The sequence below is a fragment of the Xyrauchen texanus genome, chromosome 11 (genome assembly GCF_025860055.1).
Source record: "Xyrauchen texanus isolate HMW12.3.18 chromosome 11, RBS_HiC_50CHRs, whole genome shotgun sequence".
NCBI classification, from domain to species: domain Eukaryota; kingdom Metazoa; phylum Chordata; class Actinopteri; order Cypriniformes; family Catostomidae; genus Xyrauchen; species Xyrauchen texanus.
The window spans coordinates 43864981-43884237 of NC_068286.1; the positions used below are offsets into that span (position 1 = coordinate 43864981).

Consider the following 19257-nt stretch of genomic DNA (forward strand, 5'->3'; position numbering starts at 1 on the left):
GTTTAACGTAACCTCTCGTGATATGCCAAATTTCAGAGCTACAATGGTGGGGATGATTTTCAGTGAATAAGGATTTAAACCTTAATCTGTTCCTCACACAAAGCTATTGTATTGCTTAAGAAGAGATGGACTACAGTGCATGAGTCATGGACTATTGTTATGATACTATTATGGACTTTTTTGTCAGTTTTGCTGCTTGAAAGCCCCTGGTCACCATTCACTTTCACTGTATGGAAAAGAATATAATTCTGCCTAAATCAACTATTGGTGTTTAACTGAAGAAAAAAAGAGAAACAAGTTTGGAACAACATGAGGTTGAGAAAACTATAACTGAATTACACATTGTTGGGTGAATTATCACTTGAATCTTTTGCGATGGCATGTGAGCCTGGTTCATGTGTTTAAATGTGTGCATGGCCCGTGTGTGTGTGTAAGGATGTGATCGATCTTTGCTAGATGAGTAATGGCATTTGGGTTTGGCAGGTGCCTCATTGCAGCAGTTCCAATAAAACAGTCTCATATATTTCTAGCCTAAGACACCATGCAAATACAATCAATATCTGTCTGACAACTGACAGTGAGTGTGAGTGTGTGTGTCACTGTTTTGTAGGATATATGGTAATATCGCAGAAGGCAGGAAGGGGCGTGTTGGCTGACTTAGACGGTGTCATCAAGTCATTACTCAAAGAGCTCAGGAAGATATGCTGAAACACACTCAAGCAAACACACACACGACTGGGACCCGGGAGATGGGTGTAATATATTTGATTTTATCCTCCGGTGAGAGTGTGTCAGTTATCCCTGATGACATTTTCTTAATTAATTCCATTTACATTCAACTAAACAACACCAACAAAATCAACACAGGTACTCACATCCTGGTAATCAAATCAGCCCACCCGCGTGACTGTGCAGCAGTGTTTGCACATTTTACATCTTAACCTAATAATGTGGCATTTTGATTGAGCACTCATTAATTTAAAATGATCTGGCCCCAGAAGCCACTGTTGTCGAATTAAATGTTCATTTTGTAATGTGTGATATTCCTAAAACTGTGAATATTGAGCAGGTGTGCTATGTGTCTCTTGTGGGAGGTGTGACCTGATGCTTTGAAAGATCAGACAGACAGGCATGCAGGAAGGAAAGGCAAAGTAAAGGTAGAGAGACCAGGGCTAGTTGTCACACATGAAAACTGTCACAGGCGGTGTAGGGTAAGTTACTCAAAGAAAGTAATCCACAACAAATTACTCAATTATTCTCTTCAAATTGTAATCAGATTACTTTAATGATTACTCTATTGAAAAAGTAATCACATCATTAATTTGTTTTTATGTTACTTTTTAAAAAACATTTCAGCTCAACAAATTCAAATTCAAACACGGTATGCGCCATGCAAATTACATCATCAGCACAGTCTGCGGACTGACCGTGCTCGGCCCGGTCAATTTTCTTGACATGTGGACGCGAAGAGTATACTTTGATAGGCAACGTGGTCTACCAGGCGTGATCCAATTCAGAACGCACAAAATCTAAATATACAATGACTCGTTAGTGACTCGTCATCTGTCACAGAAACACAAACAGATGTACATATGAGCATAACTCATGTTTTTAATAATTTATCATAAATAATATTATATTAGAATTATGTGTAACCCCAGTAATTTACTACAATGTAATTAAATCAATTGAAAGCCAGTGACCACGTTTACATGCACTTAAGAAAACAGTTTATTCCAGAGTTTTTGCAGAAAGAGGCTTTCTAAAAAGTTATTCAAACAAGAACCCTGATTTCCTTATGCTGTTTAAGGGATTAAGAGAAATTGGTTTAACACACCTAGGTTTCTCTCAGAGAACACAGATTATTGTGGTCATATAAACACATAAGCAGCATTCTGGTGGGTGTTTGAAGAGTGTGTGTGCATGGAACAGACCAGGACAACAAACGTCACAGTATGGAGCCCAACAACAAGTCAAAAAAATTGAAAGAATTCAACATTTCTGGGAGTCCAGTGGGGAAATCCCATATACAATACCCATTTATACACACCAATGTAAAATATAGACTGTCCCTAAAATCTGTGTATATGTGCTGGTACATTGGGGGAATCCCAGAGTTTTACGTAAAAGGGAAAACCCCACTATTGCAGCGTAATTCCGCTGCATGTTGCGACAGAAAGTGAAGGAAACAAACACAGCAACAACTCTGGAATATCTGGAAATAAAGCTAAGCAATAGAGGAAAATTACATTGCTGTGTAGGACTGGGTATTGATACAGATTTCCCGATTCCAATTCACAAGCTCTCGATTCGATTCATATGGGTTTATTTCAGTTATAATGTCCCTTTTGCTGACATATAAAATTAATTATCTCCCAGCTTAGGCTGTTAATTATACAGGGGAACTTTAACTAAAATATTACATTTCATGCATTATTTTTGTTACATATTTATTGTTGTATTTACAAGTATTTACATTGATTTGTTGAATGCATGCTAAAACCGATACTGTCTCTTTAACAAAAAACAGCATTTCTGTAAACAGAGACTCAAATGGCTTTACCTCATCTGTGCGATGCATAATTAGATTTAAACGCTTTTTGTAGCTGTTTTTGATCAACAAATGACTATATAGAACATAAAGGGTATTAAAAGAGACCGTATTCGAAGACAAATGGGTTGCGTAAACAACTTTTACACTCAACATGCAGTGAAAGGATCTCGCTACTGAATACGGTAGCGACTTCACGACTAAACTACACAATTACTGGTGGGTGAAATGTAAACATTTACCAGCCAGATGCCAAATATATTCACTTTAGTTGCATAGTACGAAATTTGCACACTGAGTGAAAGATTGATCTTGGGATTTAAGAATCAATATTGAGATCGTTCAAATGAAGATCGTGAATAATCGGATTGACCCCTATTGCTGTGGCTAAAGCTGCTTACTGACCGAGCAGCATGTATATGGGAGTAAAGAGTATGGCACTTAAACAGTGCATGTAAATGGGAACGCTGTTTTCTCGTAATAAGGCGCTCTCTGGTGTCCATGTAAAAGTAGTCAGTAACTTTAATCTGATTACTCAAATGTAAAATGTAATACATTACTCTACTTTTAACAAAAAGTAAATATATTACAGTAAGTGCAGATATATTACATATAAGTGCTGACCATTTAGTAACTAACTACTTTGTAATCAGATTACACCCAACACTGGTTACAGGACAGGGGTATAAGGTTTTGAGACTAACTCAAAGAAATGTTAGTCTCAAAACCTTATACCCCTGTCCTGTAACCAGTGTTGGGTGTAATCTGATTACTCGAAACATATAGAATCAAACCAATTGTACATACAGCGCATAGTGAAAACACTATATTTTCGTGAGGTTTGTGAATTACATCTGTTTAAACTAGATATCTGCATATTTGCAGACAGTATATAATAGAAGTATTATTGATATTTGACTTTGATCATTAGAAAAGTTAAAGGGAACTGTTGAGGAGAGGCTGATAAAATATGTGCTTTAGAGGTAAATAAATAAGTGTTCCACAAGATTTTGGATCTGCTGAATTTGTGTGAGGTCGGTTTATTACATCTGTTTAAAGGGTAACTAAACACCTGCTCAGAGTCTGACTCCACCCACTAGAAATATTTGAAAATGCAGGAAAAGTGGGCAGACCCCGGCGGGGATAGAGGGAACGAACCGAGTGCGGGGCTGGGGGGCACCTGAGACTCGTAGTGACGGATTAATTGACAGCTGCTGTCAGACTCTATGTTATTATTATTCCTCACACGGTCGCAAGACGACATGTACATGAATCTGGCGTGGTCAGCTGGAACCTGCTTACGTCAGCTGTCACCGCTTACGTCACGAAGTACCGCAACAGCCAATAGGAAAATTCAACTGCAGTAGCCACCGTTCAACCTGAAGAGGGCAGCACTCAGAAGTTTTTACACCATATATTGTAGAATTAAAACACTTTATACACAAATGTCAAAAAAATTACTTGAATCAATGACCAGTACTAATAAAGCCCCATGCTTACATATCATTAACTAAAAAAAGTTGGTTTAGGGTTTAGTTACCCTTTAAATGAGATATGCGCATATTTGCAGACAGTATATTATGCTACTTTTAATGATACTTGCTTTTTTATCATTAGACAAGACAGGTAAGTTACAGGGAACTTTTGAGGAGAGAGAGAGAGAATTAAACAGGCGAACACTTTAACATTAAGAGCTCAAACGAGTCTGCTGCGGCTCGGATATGCAGACCGTTTAAATGACACTGTGTTGCACACCGGTCTATTATTGTAGTAATGCAATTGCACGTAACAACAAAATGGACCGTGACTGGTTGTTTACATGTCTCAGACACTTCACATGCAAGCAGGTGATTTTTGGGCCCTCAAGAAACAAATCGGCGAAACGGGAAATGTATTTTTCGATGCCGATAATTAAAAAAGTCTGACTATCGGCCTGGCGATATAGCGGTTAACCATTACTTAGGACAAGGGAAATTTAATAAATGTTCCTTGAATGGCATGTTTTCACATTTTTATTTGGGCAAGCTTTCACGTGTTGTTATTATATATTATTGTGATGTGGAGGAGGGTGTGGCCGAGTCGTGATTTTAAATTTTTTTGTGTTTTTTGTGCGTTACCTTTTACATTTTTGCTGTTTCATGACTTTTGTGTTTCAAATTGTTGTACAGTGTTAAATGTAGCTAAATAGGCTATATTATGCTATTTAATGGCAGGGATCCCATTGTACCATTTTAATTCATAAAGGGTCACTGTGTTCATGAATGAATGTATGTTTTCCTTTGTTAAAATGTCTAATAGCTTTTTGTAGTCAAGACCTCAAAGTTTGAAGGTCTATAAAGAAATTATGTTTCAGATATAAAACTACCCTGAGAAATATTCACTGGAGTAAAAGGTGTGACAACTAGCCCCGGTCTCCCCTATATAAGAGGTATATATAAGAGAGACCAGAGATGTGTTGTTTTCTGTTTCAAGAGAGGAGAGAGTGAAAGTAATAGAAAAAGAACACATTTGAAATTGATGTGGGAATCTGGGATGTTGGGAATCATAAGATAACACCAAGAAGAGATGGGAGAGGAATGACATGTGAGAAGAGAGAGAACCTGAAATGGATGACAGAATGACAGAGAGAGAGAGAGAGAGAGAGAGAGAGAGAGAGAGAGAGAGAGAGAGAGAGAGAGAAAGCTATTCTAGGATATTTTTACTGACACAAAGTTTCCTATTTGTGCACACACAAGCGCAGACACATGCATAAATCACAAAACTCTTGCAAAACACAAATCAAATATAGCAACGCAAATCACAAACATGTCGGAAAAGTTGGACTGAAAACTTTACCAGCTCAATTTTACAGTCTGGAATTCTATTCACTGTCAGGGGTCTCTTGATTAAAATGCAACAAACTGAGCTAAATTAATAATTTAACTGTTAGGTTTTAAACAGCTCTGTCTTAAATCGATTCCTTACGTTTACTGAGCACACTTCAAAAGACTGCACATGAATAATTAAAGCATTAATAAGCCAAGAAGCTGCTTCATAATGCAGCATCATTTTTCTAATGCTTCCCGTTAGCTTTGAGAATCATTGTAGGCTGTCTTTAGAGATTTTTTTATTTATTTTTTACTTTTAGAGAAAACAGAGAATATTCTGGAAGAAATATCAGTGTATTGTTGTCAATTGTAAATCTGTTAGTTCCGATGGCTTCACAGAATTTCGTATAAGCATCTGTGAGTTGTTTGGCAAAATGCAATGTTTGATCTTGCTTTGGCTTCTTTTAGAACTTTTTTTCAATGGCAGAGCAAAAATATAAATAAAAAATGACTGGCCAGATTGTGTCTTAAATGTTTAAAAGTTACTCAGTATTAACTTGTTCATAAATACTATAAGCAGTATCATACTGGCAATTGTGCTGTTGCACTGAATATCAGTATGGCTAAATCATAGCTGTGCTGATATTCAGTACAACAGCATTTAGTTGACTTTGAGATAGTCTCTTTTTTACTTTGGGCCTGTGAATAACACCCTAGTAACCACCCAAAACACCCTGACATTGCATACAGTAAATACAGTAAAAAATGTCACGCACTCATTGGTATCCCCATCTTTAGCCAGCATCCACTCCTACTCACTCTCACTCTAGTCAGCCACACCTGTTCCCAATCACCTCATCATCAAGGACTCTCTATAAACTCCCCTTATTTACTCAGTCAGGGTCAAGTCTCATCTCAGATCATCATCCCTTATCACACTACTAATATCCCCAATATCCCCCTTCTTCTTTGCATTTGCTGTTGGATATGATTATTCTTTGTTTTGCCTTATAAAGTGCTCAGTGTTTTCTTTGTAGTTCTTGTATATAGTCTTGTTTTATTAAACTGCACTTGGATTCACTCCGACTCCTGTCTTCGTCCTTCTTCCATAAAAACGTTTTTTTTTTTAGAAGACACAAGATTATTATTAGTTTTTCACTTAAACGGGTAAAAAATGACACAAACTTCACATGAGGGTCAAAAATGTGGCCCTCATCTTACCTGTTGAAATCAAGTTATCACTATACTTTTGGGGTAAAACTAAAAGTACTTTTATTTTTACTACTGCATGTTTTGGTTCTTTACATATAGTGTTGGATATAGTGTGTGTTAGAACGATGAAGAACAGTATAAATGCATGTGTTTTTCTGCAGCAAGAGTATTTACGCACCCGCGCGCACACGCGTGCGAAACCAGCACAGAGCATAGACCAAACATGCAAAAACTGACAAACAAACCAGGGGAAAGAAGGGCTTAAATATACAAAGGAAAACAAGGAACACCAAGGGAAACAATCAGGGAACGAGGAACACCTGGGGAAACAATCAAGGAGAACCAATCATGAAATAAAACTACAAAAGGACTACAAAAAAACAGGAAACAGGAAAGTGGGAACTAAACAAGAATTTCAACATAAAAGCACAAAACATACACACACACACACAAAAGTAGTTCCAGTGCCACTCTCACAAGCAGTCTTTGTCAGCTTCACATTTAGATCACTCACAAGTTACACTACATTTTTTAAACTTCTTCACTGTCTGTAATTGACCTAAAATGCCTTGATGAATACATTCAAGATAAATTCAAGTGGTAGAATTACTCATTTTAATTCATTAATCAGTTTCAGTGTAATGAGTAACCGCATACAGTCCTATTCACCAACCTAGTAATCAGATTAAGTAATCAGAGCGTAGCATGATACGGTTTCTTCAAGAAAAATGCATTCTTCTGACATTTGCTCCACTGAAATGTAATCAGTGCCCTTGGGACGTAATGGAGAGAAGTGTAATACATTTGTTAAATACAGGTAAAGAGTATGAATAGGGAATTTCAAGAATTGTCTTTAACAAAGAATTTCAAGGTGTTGAGTGCGCGCATGTGTGTGTGAGTGTGTGTGTGTGTGTGTGTGTGTGTGTGTGTGTATGTGTGTGTATCTTCAATTTCAGTCCCTTTTTTGAATTCTGATAAAAGTAATAAAGTGTAGTTCAAACATTTTTCACACTCTCACTATTTAATTGAATTTTTTGTCTACTAACACTGTCCAACAGGGCACATGCACTACAGGAAATGCCATTAGTTAAAATATGTTCATGTGCGTCAGCTGCCCTCATTGCCAGTGTTTAGTTTCAGTTTTGTCAGTGATCTGCATCAAATAAATCATTTACACTTGGTCTTTTCATGATCAGATAGCTATCTTATCAGCAAAAACGCATAAAGTGACCACGTGTAAATTCCTTCTAAGAGACCATATATCAAAAAGAGATTGAAATCTGTTTGTGTCAATAAAAATCAACCCCAGTGTGTCACAAATGAAAGTGCCCCGAGTGTGAAAGAAAACCCATATACTATAGGTAGTTTTTATATTTATAAAAAATAAATATATTTATTCATTTATGAGTTTTTTGTTTTTTCCAAATGAGGACATCCCAAATATTAGATGTCTTGGGGATGTCTGTCAAATTCAACTGACATCTGGGGACAGATTTTTCCTTAAATTCTAGTATGCATGTACACAAAAACAATATGTATGCGCACACACACACACACACACACACACACACACACACACACACACACACACACACACACACACACACACACACACACACACACACACACACACACACACACACACACACACACACACACACACACACACACACACACACACACAAACATACAAGAAAAACTGCTTTTGTTGAGTACATATAATTTATAACCCATTTATAACTTTAGGTCAAATGAAAGCATATTAAATTAAATTAATCAGAAAGTTCATATTGTAAGATTGCGAGGGGGAGAGAGGGACTGATAACCTAAATTAACCAGATTGATGTGTTTATTAGACTGCAGAGAGAGCAAATCATATTTAAACATTGCAAGAACAGCTGTGGTTATTTCATTATGCACACAACGCTCTGTTGAGGGATAGAATAGATAAGTGTATCCAAGACAACTATATGTTTATCACTTATCACATGTTTTTCTTGTTCTATTCTTCACTTTAATTATCAGTCCTTTTTGGTTTCTCGCAACATCTTCTATCTTTGACTCTTTCATCTGAACGTTACTCTTTTTCTCTATTCTTGCGTCTCTGCTGACATTGAGGACTGATTAGGGAGCAGATAGTGTGACAGAGATGCATGTTAATGACCTGAAAGCACTGATCGATCCCTCACAGGGGAGATATAGAAAGAGAGGGCGGGTGAGAAGAGGAGAAGAATGCAAGTGGTAGAGGAAAAGAGCAGGGAACCTGTTGAAATGCTGAAGATTCTCGGCAGGCTAGGAGACGAACATCCCTCCAGAGAGATAGATAGATATCTATCTATCTATCTATCTATCTATCTATCTATCTATCTATCTATCTATCTATCTATCTATCTATCTATCTATCTATCTATCTATCTATCTATCTATCTATCTATCTATCATATATTTACCTGTCTGTCTGTCTGTCGGTCGGTCTGTCTGTCTAGTCTGTCCATCCGTCTGTCATCTGTTTGTCTATCTATCTATCTATCTATCTATCTATCTATCTATCTATCTATCTATCTATCTATCTATCTATCTATCTATCTATCTGTCTGTCTGTCTGTCTGTCTGTCTGTCTGTCTGTCTATCTATCAATCAATCAATCAAGTATTTACCTGTCTGTCTGTCTGTCTGTCTATCTATCTATCTATCTGTCTGTCTGTCTGTCTATCTATCTATCTAATGTCTGTATGTCTATCTATCTATCTATCTATCTATCTATCTATCTATCTATCTATCTATCTATCTATCTATCTATCTATCTATCTGTCTATCTATCTATCTATCTATCTATCATCTATCTGTCTGTCTGTCTGTCTATCTATCTATCTATCTATCTATCTATCTATCTATCTGTCTGTCTCTTTGTCTGTCTGTCTATCAATCAATCAATCATATATTTACCTGTCTGTCTGTCTGTCTGTCTATCTATCTATCTGTCCGTCTGTCTATCTATCTATCTGTCTCTCTGTCAGCCTGTCATATATCTACCTGTCTGTCTATCATATATCTCTCAAATATATATATATATATATATATATATATATATATATATCTGTCCTGTCTGGTTTACCTCTGTGATCTCATCTATAGTCTTTATGACTGTTTAATCCCATAAAGCTCGACACTGTCTGTTGTGGATCAAATCTACTTATAAAAGAGAGACTGTGTGCATGTGTGTGCATATGTGTGCATGCACCAGAGGGACAAGGCAAGGCTCCACATCTAATATTTATTGGACATGAAATCACTGCTTATTCCTGAGGCCATGAGGAAAAAGAGCATGCGCATATACTTCCATTAATCTCATGTACCTCAGTGAAGCCTTACTCTAAGTTTCCTGAAAGGAAATACCTACTTTCATGCTTATCTATTAGTATTTACAATGTTTAATGTGTGCGTATGTGTGCTTTACTTTTTTAGGAAACCCGTTAATCATACAGACATACATAAATACATATGCTTGCACATAAACAACATATTAAACCCTGAGTGACAGTGATGTCCTGAGGAGCAGAGGATTACAGTGAGAAAAGCTACACAAAACTTCTGGATCGTGTAGGTGCATGTGTGCCATTGGGCAACAAATGTTACAAGCTATAAACTGTTTCCTATGGGTAACAAAATGGTCATCCTTATGGGGGCACTTCGTGGCCCAGAATGCTGAATTTTCCATTCAGTCGCATTTAAATGCAGAACTTTTTTTATCTACCTTGAGGCATTTAAACACCAAAGAGTATAATCACATCCCATCCCTAGAATATAAAAATTCAATAAAATGTTGTTTTTCTTGAATCACAAATGACTGTGACTGCTCCATCCTGAGAAGCGCTGAGAAAAGTAGCAGGTATCACATGACATCAACAGGATTAGGTAAAATCCACCATTTCCCTTGACTTAGTACTATCCTGTGATTCATAGCTGCTGCTGCTGTTTTCCAGTCAGGGTATTTACTTTCACATTGCTTTACATTGCATAGAAGTGAAAGCGGATAGAAGTGATGGTTTGTTGTTTTTGAAAAAAAAAAAAATGCCATCCTCATGTATTGAGTTATGCTCTCAAATCTGAACTTATTGTCATCCAGGCTTAATAACTTAATTTGAAGTAATTAAAAAAGGCATTACAATAATAATGATAATAATATGTTTTTAAAACAAAAGAGTGCTAATGAATGTGGAAGACATTTCCCATGGCATTCTACCGAAGAAGCATGTTTTTAATGACAGCAAGAATTTCTTGGCTCATGATCATGCCAATTCCTCTGGGCCGTACTCTTGGAATTGTGTTCAAAATAGAAGAAAAGAAGAATGTTCTGAGTTAAAAGATAACATTTTCACTTGAAAGATCAATCTGTGATGTACACTTTGACTCATGAAAAACATGAGATGGCCTGATGACCTGGCAAGACAGTATAATGACACAAACTGTTGGACATGTTGGGTAGTCGAACAGACCACTGAGCTGTGTAAACGTCTCTTGTCAGCTGTCTGAACAGATCAGTCTACACTGTTGTGTACTGCTCCATTCAGGTGTGCTGTTGGTGGCATGTAAATAAAGGTTCCAAAACGGGGTTTTTATTAACTAACATTAACTAAAATTAAAAAAATGCTGTAAAAAAATATAACGTTAATTGTTTGTTCATCCTTAATGCATTAATTAACGTTAACGAATGGAACCATATTGTAAAGTGTTACCACAATTTGTGCTTCATAGGCAAATTCATCTTGCTTTAAATATGTTTCTATATTTTCTTACTGGAAAAACAATACAAAGAAAATTATTTTTGGAAGTGACATTTGTTGTTTGCATAACCTCATATTTTCCTTGTTTTGCACTGTTAAATGGGGTAGTGTCACGTGTCAGAATGGCAATTTGCATATGTAATTAAATGCAGATGAGGTTATGCATAATAAAGAAGCATTGTATGCTCCATGTATGGTTATTTCAGGTAGTGGACAAGGAGGGGAATAAAGATCATGCATGTATGCACAATTTATGCAACGTTTGATAAAGTCATATGGGTGTAAAATGACAAGATGGTTGATGATTTTCATGTGAAATATCCCACTTCCATAAACTCATTTGACAAAAACTCAAGCATCAATGCTTACGACAGTGGTTCTCAATGTTTTGGTCTTGCCCCACCATATAAAATGATCGAAAAGATGATATAAAAAATCATGTAGTGGTCTAAGCACATAACTGGTAATCTGGTAATCAGAAGGACGCTGGTTCAAGCCCCACAGCCACCACCATTGTGTCCTTGAGCAAGGCACTTAACTCCAGGTTGCTCCAGGGGGATTGTCCCTGTAATAAGTGCACTGTAAGTCGCTTTGGATAAAAGCGTCTGCCAAATGCATAAATGTAAATGTCACAAGAAACAAAATACAACGTAATTCATTCTAAAATTTTCACTGTTTTCACATAAGTGCACCTTTGTTCTTCTGTCATCATTGCAAACTTAAATGTGAGAATGTGAAAGATTTGGGAATGGGGCAGTCTTCCACATCCTCCTTTAAATACCTCTCCATGCCTGCCCCCCTAGAGGGCATGCCCCACACTTTGACAGCCACTGCCCTATGAGGACAGACAGCATGAAAAAAACAGGTGCAAATGCTTGTGCTCGTAGATTTGTATTTGGAAAAACACCAGAGAGGGAGGGATTAGAAGACAAAAATAAAGTAGGAAAGAGGAGTAAGGTTGGCAAAAATAAATAATCCCACACAAATATAACATATTGTTGTCACAGCAACACTCTGCCTGTACATCCTCCTTCCTCAGCAACTCAGCTTTCTATTTTTCAGAGCCTCTAAGCCCCCCCCCCTCCATGAAATCTTACCATAATTTTTTTAAGGCAAAACTTTATTCACTCATAATGTGTGAAGTGCAAGACACACACACACACACACACACCACACACACACACACACGTGTGCATGTTGTGGATGCAAGTGAGTGATGGACAATGAAGACAGCTGCTTAGCAACCTCCGTAGCCCTTTTAGAGAAACACACATGCAACAGCTCCATCTTTCTCAGAGCAGAAATATAATTGAATCAATACTTTCTGAAAAAGGTCTGGTGTGTGAGTTTTTCTCTGGTTGGTTTGTATTTGACCTATTGAAGCTCAGATTTAACGTCAGACTGATGCATCAGTTTCTTGTTGCAGGAAACTCTGCTTCATTCACTACATTCACTTTCACTGCTACTACTTCGCAATAAAATGCTCTAAATGTTGCATTCACAAAAACATACTATAATGACCATGAATCTAGAGGAAATATTCTGAAAATAATTTTGACATAAATGTCTCCCTTAATTTTTTTTTTTGGCCCATCTTTCTTTTGATGACCCTCTTGACGTCATCCATCAGTTTGTTCTTTCTTTTTTAACTCTCTTTAATCACTTTGTATATCCTCAGAAGTGTTTGTAACGGAAGTGAGCGGCTGTTCTGATGTGTTCATGTTCTGTTCTTGTTTCTTATTTCCCCTGTTTTCTAACCCACATTGTGTGTGTGTGTGTGTGTGTGTGTGTGTGTGTGTGTGTGTGTGTGCGTGCGTGTGTGTGCGTGTGTGTTGGAGTAACTGTGAGAGGGAGGCATCAGGAGTAACTTTTATTCTGCTCTGTGTCTCTGGCTGAACATGTGCGTGTGTGCGTGTGCTCCAGGAACAGCTTTGATACTGTGATTCTGCTCTGTCTTACAGTACATGTCGAAGTCAGTGTGCAGCAGAAGATGTGGCAGCTTTGTATTTAATCCTCATCTATATGCTGTTTCACAGCCAAAAACCATACTCACACACGCACACTCACAGGCTGTAAGTGTACTAGGGATGGACGATACAGCTGACACAATTATATTGCAATACTTCTCAACCTTTTGACAATATTTGATACTTCAATATTTATACATTTGCTCTATAAAACATTATAATTCTGTCATGACGTTCTCACCTTTATGCCATCTCAAACTTCTTCTGCAGAACACAAATAAAGATATTTTCAAGGATATATGACGGGATTACAGTATATCCATACAATATAAGTCAATTGTGTTCATAAAATGTCATGCTCCAGAAAGGGCATAAAGGCAGCAAAATGGTAATCTATACAATTAGAGTGGTATAATCTATTTCTTCTGAAGTGATACAGTCAGTTTTGTGTAAGAAACAGACCAATATGTAACTCCTTATTCACTATAAACCTTAAAATCTCCTTGAAAATAAATTCATAGAGACCGCTTATATCTGAATGAAATTAGCGACTTTGTGGCAATGTATATTTACAACTGCAAGCATTCATCACCAATAACATGTAATAATTGTATAAATATTATAATGGGAAGATTTAAACATGCCCACATTTATCCACCAATAATATGTGGATAAATTACAAATGATCATATTAGAAATCTGCATACAAATTCTCCACCATTAAATATGTAATACAACAGGCTCGTTGTATCTGTTCACAATTTATATGTAAGCGATTTAATCTCAAGAACAGAATTATGATTAATTCTGGGAATATTGAAAGAATTAAGCTGTACATCTAAACACACAGCCACGCTGAGATGACGCATCTGTTAACTGATAACCGATAACTACGTTGGGAAGACAAGCCGATAACCGATTAATCGGCCGATAGTTTTTAAAATTGATACTGAATGAAACAACATTTATAGTAGGGATACACCGACACCTCTTTTTCTCTTCTGATCCAATTCCGGAAATCTCTGTATCGGCCGATACCGATACCGATCCCGATCCGATATCAGTGTTGTTTATTTACTTATCCAATTCACAGAGGTATTGCATGTCTTCAAGTGGCTGATCACTTCACTTCTGGTGAGGGGTCTTTAATGTGAAACTAGGGCAAAATAGTTAATTGCAATGTCTTATACATCTTTTTATACGCTTCTATAAGATTCAGTGATATTTTTGTTTGTATTTTGCACTGTTATGCTCATTTACATTCTCCAAGAATCTCGTCACACACACACACACACACACACATACACACACACACCGATCACTTATGATTACACGATGATAATCTAATCAAAATGACAAATATACGTATTACTGTGAGGATAATAAATTAATTATTAATTAATTAATACATTTTTTTATACGTTTCTCTTGACTGCATGAAGATATTTTTCTCAAATCTCTCACTATCTTTAAATATACAACTTAGCTGGCTAAAGCATAAACGTGACTGGATATAAACTAATGCAAATAGATGGTAATATATTTTATTTAAATATTTGGGTAGGACTTGCATGTTTTTTGTCACATTGTTCTAACTGCATGAGGTTAACTTTAATGTTAGCATCTAAGAAATGAATTACTTTATAATGATATGACAACGTGTACTGTATACATAACTTTTAGTTGTTGGTGTTTTAAATCTGCATTGTTCAGCTCCATGCAATGTTCCGCTGCATTCAACGTGCAGTTTCACGTGTCAAAACAACCCCCACGAGGCATCAGTGATAGTTTTATTTTCACCTCTAGAGGCCGCTCTCATACTGTATAACAACAGCGCGCCCTTCCCAGCCGCTCTAGCGCCGGATACAATGGAAAATTATCGGTGTGGATTTTTGCCGATAACCGATAGTTTCAGAAATCGTTATCAGTGCCAATTAATCGGCAAAACCGATATATCGGTCGACCTCTACTTTAGAGTACTACTATTCTCATGGCTATTTAAATTAATGTAACAAATATGTTGAAATGTTCTTCGGGCAAGGAGCGCAGATCTTATCGGAGCACTTTATGCCTGATTTTGTTAGACTGTTGGGTGTCAGCAGGGCAGAATCTTTAATTTATAATGTTGAGGAAGGAAATAACAGTGAACATGAACGTTCTAAACAGTTTTTCTGTGTTATTGGCAGCAATAGTGCTAGCGTGTGCAGTGCAAAATGGAACAGGACACCCATTTTCTGCCAGATCGCCCTGCTGCAATGGACGCTTCCAGTGAAGACAGCATCATTGATTATAATGGGGTTCTATTGCTTTTTCGCAAAGTGACGCACCACTCGCATCTGGTGTAGACAGGGTGTTAGATGATATTTCTACTCAATCTAACCCTTACATTTGTTTTGTTACACCCTATACACCAGGTGCATCTGTTGACGCAACGCACTGCAATGGCTTGAGGCTGTCTGCACTGGGCAGTCGACAAGAACTTTCTAAACCATGTAATTTGTGTAGTAGCACCAGAGCATGCAGCGCAAAAAGGAATTGGACACCAGTTTATTGTCACCTAATGTAATCAGGTTAATTCAGACATGTTAAATAACATTTCTGACTTGAATCAAACCAGTTCATTTAGATCTTACCACATGTAAACATTTGCATATACACATACAGTGTATATTTGTGATGTTGTTTAAATGTATATTGGCAGGAAAAGTTTTCCTGAATATCTCGTATATCTCACCTAGTCCTAAAGTGTACATAATACAATTCATAACTCCATAAACCATTATTGTTACATTTAGATGAGTTCAGTAATGCACACATGCTCTCAGTTATACAGCTGTCTTAAACACACAACTAGGGCTGTCATGATACCCAAATATAGTATAAAAGTACATTTAAAAGTAGTGTAGGTTTTGTCTTTTCTTGTCAATACTGATGTTGGATTAATGTTAAGGGCATAATATACAGTAGCGTATACATATAGCATATACAGTAGGTCTGTTAGGCTGCATTTACACTGCAAGGGCTAATGCACAGTTTTTGTCTTGCTTGTTGTGATTGTGTTTACAAGAATACCTCACCAAGATGGCCATTTTTACCAGGAAGTGCATTTGACATTTATCATGCAAGCAGCATTACCGCAAGGTGCAAGTACTCTACAGAGCGTGTGCTTATATACATGTTGGCATTTAAAAGCATTCAGTTAGAGGCCTGGGTAGCTCAGTGAATATTGACACTACTGGAGTCGCGAGTTCGAATCCAGGGCATGCTGAGTGACTCCAGCCAGGTCTCCTAAGCAACCAAATTGGCCCTGTATCTAGGGAGGGTAGAGTCACATGGGGTAACCTCCTTGTGGTCTCGATTAGGGATTCTCGCTCTCAATGGGACGTGTGGTAAGTTGTGCGTGGAACACGGAGAGTAGCATGAGCCTCCACGTACTGTGAGTCTCCACGGTGGCATGCACAGCAAGTAACGTAATAAGATGCACGGATTGACGGTCTCAGAAGCGGAGGCAACTGAGACTTGTCCTCCACTACCCGGATTGAGGTAACCACGCCATCATGAGGAAATTTGGACTACTGATACTGCATAAAGCCTGGTATCATTACAGGTTTTTATTTTATTTTCAAGTATTGACTAATCAGTACTTTAACATCCCTACACACATCATACAAAACAGTCCCGACGACAGAGTTCCACATACCCACAGCCCTGACAAAATTACACAACCGCCAACACAAGGTCACTTTAACTGCAATTTCAGCAGAACCTCTGCTTGGGGAATCCACATTCACATAGACAGGGTAAATCCCATTTGTGTGTGTGAGTGTGTGCAAATGCGCATTGAGTCATTTGTCACTGGTGTCTTCTGTTTTTTTCAGTCAGCCCCATGGGCTGATGGGAGATATGGCAACCAGTCACTAAGAGTGACATTCTAATCTACAACATCTACATCTCAAGCACACAGGTTTTCTTTCTCCCTTTTGCTCTTGTTCCACTCACTTTCTCTCTTGAATAGAAAAAGCACAGCTTTTGTCCATACACTCTCAAAAAATACAGACAGTCTCATTGTGCATTTATGACAAAGGGGAATGTTATATTACTGGAACAAATGAAATAGCTAAAAAAGTGACTGTTGTATGATTCGTATCTCCACAAGGATAATTGGTGGTTTCTAACAAACCAAGTGAAATTCTCTTACACACTAGGAATGTCCTTAACTACATATTTTTAAACTTGTCTAGATGTTGGGTTGCCTGAACAACTATTCGACTACTTGGTCTTAAAAGGTTAGTTCACCCAAAAATAAAATTCTCTCACCCAATACTGACCCTCATGATATCCTAGATGTGTATGACTTTCTTTCATATGCTAAACACAAATTATGATTTTTAGAATAATATCTCAGCTCTGTAGGTCCATACAATGCAAGTGAATGGGTGCCAACATTTTGAAGCCCCAAAATAAAAGTACTCCAGATGACTCTGGTGGTTAAATCCATATATTCTGATGCAATATGATAGGTGAGGGTGAGAAACAGATCAATATTTAAGTCCTTTTTACTTCACTTTCACTTTCTCCTTGGTGATTCACATTATTCGTTCATATCTCCACCTACTGGGCAGGGAGGATAATTTATGATATTATTTAAAGTCATATTTTATGTTTGTCATTATCAAAAATAAATTAGTTGTAAAGCAAAATAATGAAATTAGATGCATCATGTCTAATTAAACTGTCTGCTCCTGCCCACGACTCATAGAAGTACCGTTCGCACCAGCCTTCAAGCTGGAAATGTAATCACACGCCCCAAGAAATCTAATCGGGTCCTGTGGAACCTGGGGAGTTCTGTGGGATTGCAGACCTCTATTTTGAAGGATGCATGAGGTGTTTTTGTCCATTCAATGTAAGCCAAAATAGTCCTCTAAAAAGGGCATAAAGGCAGTATAAAAGTAATCCATGGATTAAAGTCACTTAATTGAAGCCAAAAGATTGCTCTGGCTTAGAATCAGACAAAAATGGGATTCTTTATTCACTATAAATCTTGACATCTGGCCCGTTTGGAACACAGTGAAAGCTTCAAGATAGAGATTGTTTGACGCTGCTCGTGGTTGCCAAGTACTCAATATCATAATACATCAAAAAGACATTGCATCTTCACTTTCTAGTGATTAACATCAACCTTTTGGGGACTGCGGAACATTTTAAAAGTATCCCAAAAAGATTTAACCGTGAACCCGGCAACACTGGGTCTTGTTTGTTTACACTGCGTATATTTTGCAGCCTTTATCTCCTTTTTGGACCTTGAATGTTTTGAACCCCATTAACTTACAATGTATGGACAAAAACACCTCATATATGCTTATATCTAAATATCTAAATATCTTTGTTTGTGTTCAGCAGAACACAGAAATTCATATTAGTTTGAGATGGTGTAAGGGTAAGTAAAATGAGAGAATTTTTGGAGACACAACCTTTCTCAGACGGTTTTACCATGCAAACTGTCTTACAGGTGGATGCTGCACACTGGTGGTGGTTGAGGAGATTCCCCCTATACTATGTAAAGCGCTTTGAGTGCCTAGAAAAGCGCTATATAAATGCAAGGAATTATTATTATTATTATTATTACAACTAAAGTAAAGCACTAACTGTCAGCATGCTAATTAAAGTACTGGCGCTGAAAATATCAAAATTACAAACTAAAATATATAAGAAAAAAATCTATATTATCTAGTCGACCTCACTAACCGACTATAGGGACCCACCCCTACTCAACACACATACAGTCGCTTTGTAACCTCATTGCCAATTTACCATGGGTTTCCATTGATTAGCTCTTATCTGACATTTCATTCCACTGGCTTAGCATTGGCCTTTCCACACACATGCACAAACACATGCACCTGTTCTGGATTCTGACATGCTGCCATACTCAGTCT

At 37.3% G+C, this 19257-nt stretch overlaps 1 protein-coding gene across 1 annotated transcript in view; it reads right to left on the minus strand.

Annotated features, from left to right (window-relative positions):
- The window catches only part of ndst3 (N-deacetylase/N-sulfotransferase (heparan glucosaminyl) 3), an 85675-nt gene that overhangs the window by 54637 nt on the left and 11781 nt on the right, over positions 1-19257 (minus strand). The window lies entirely within an intron of this gene.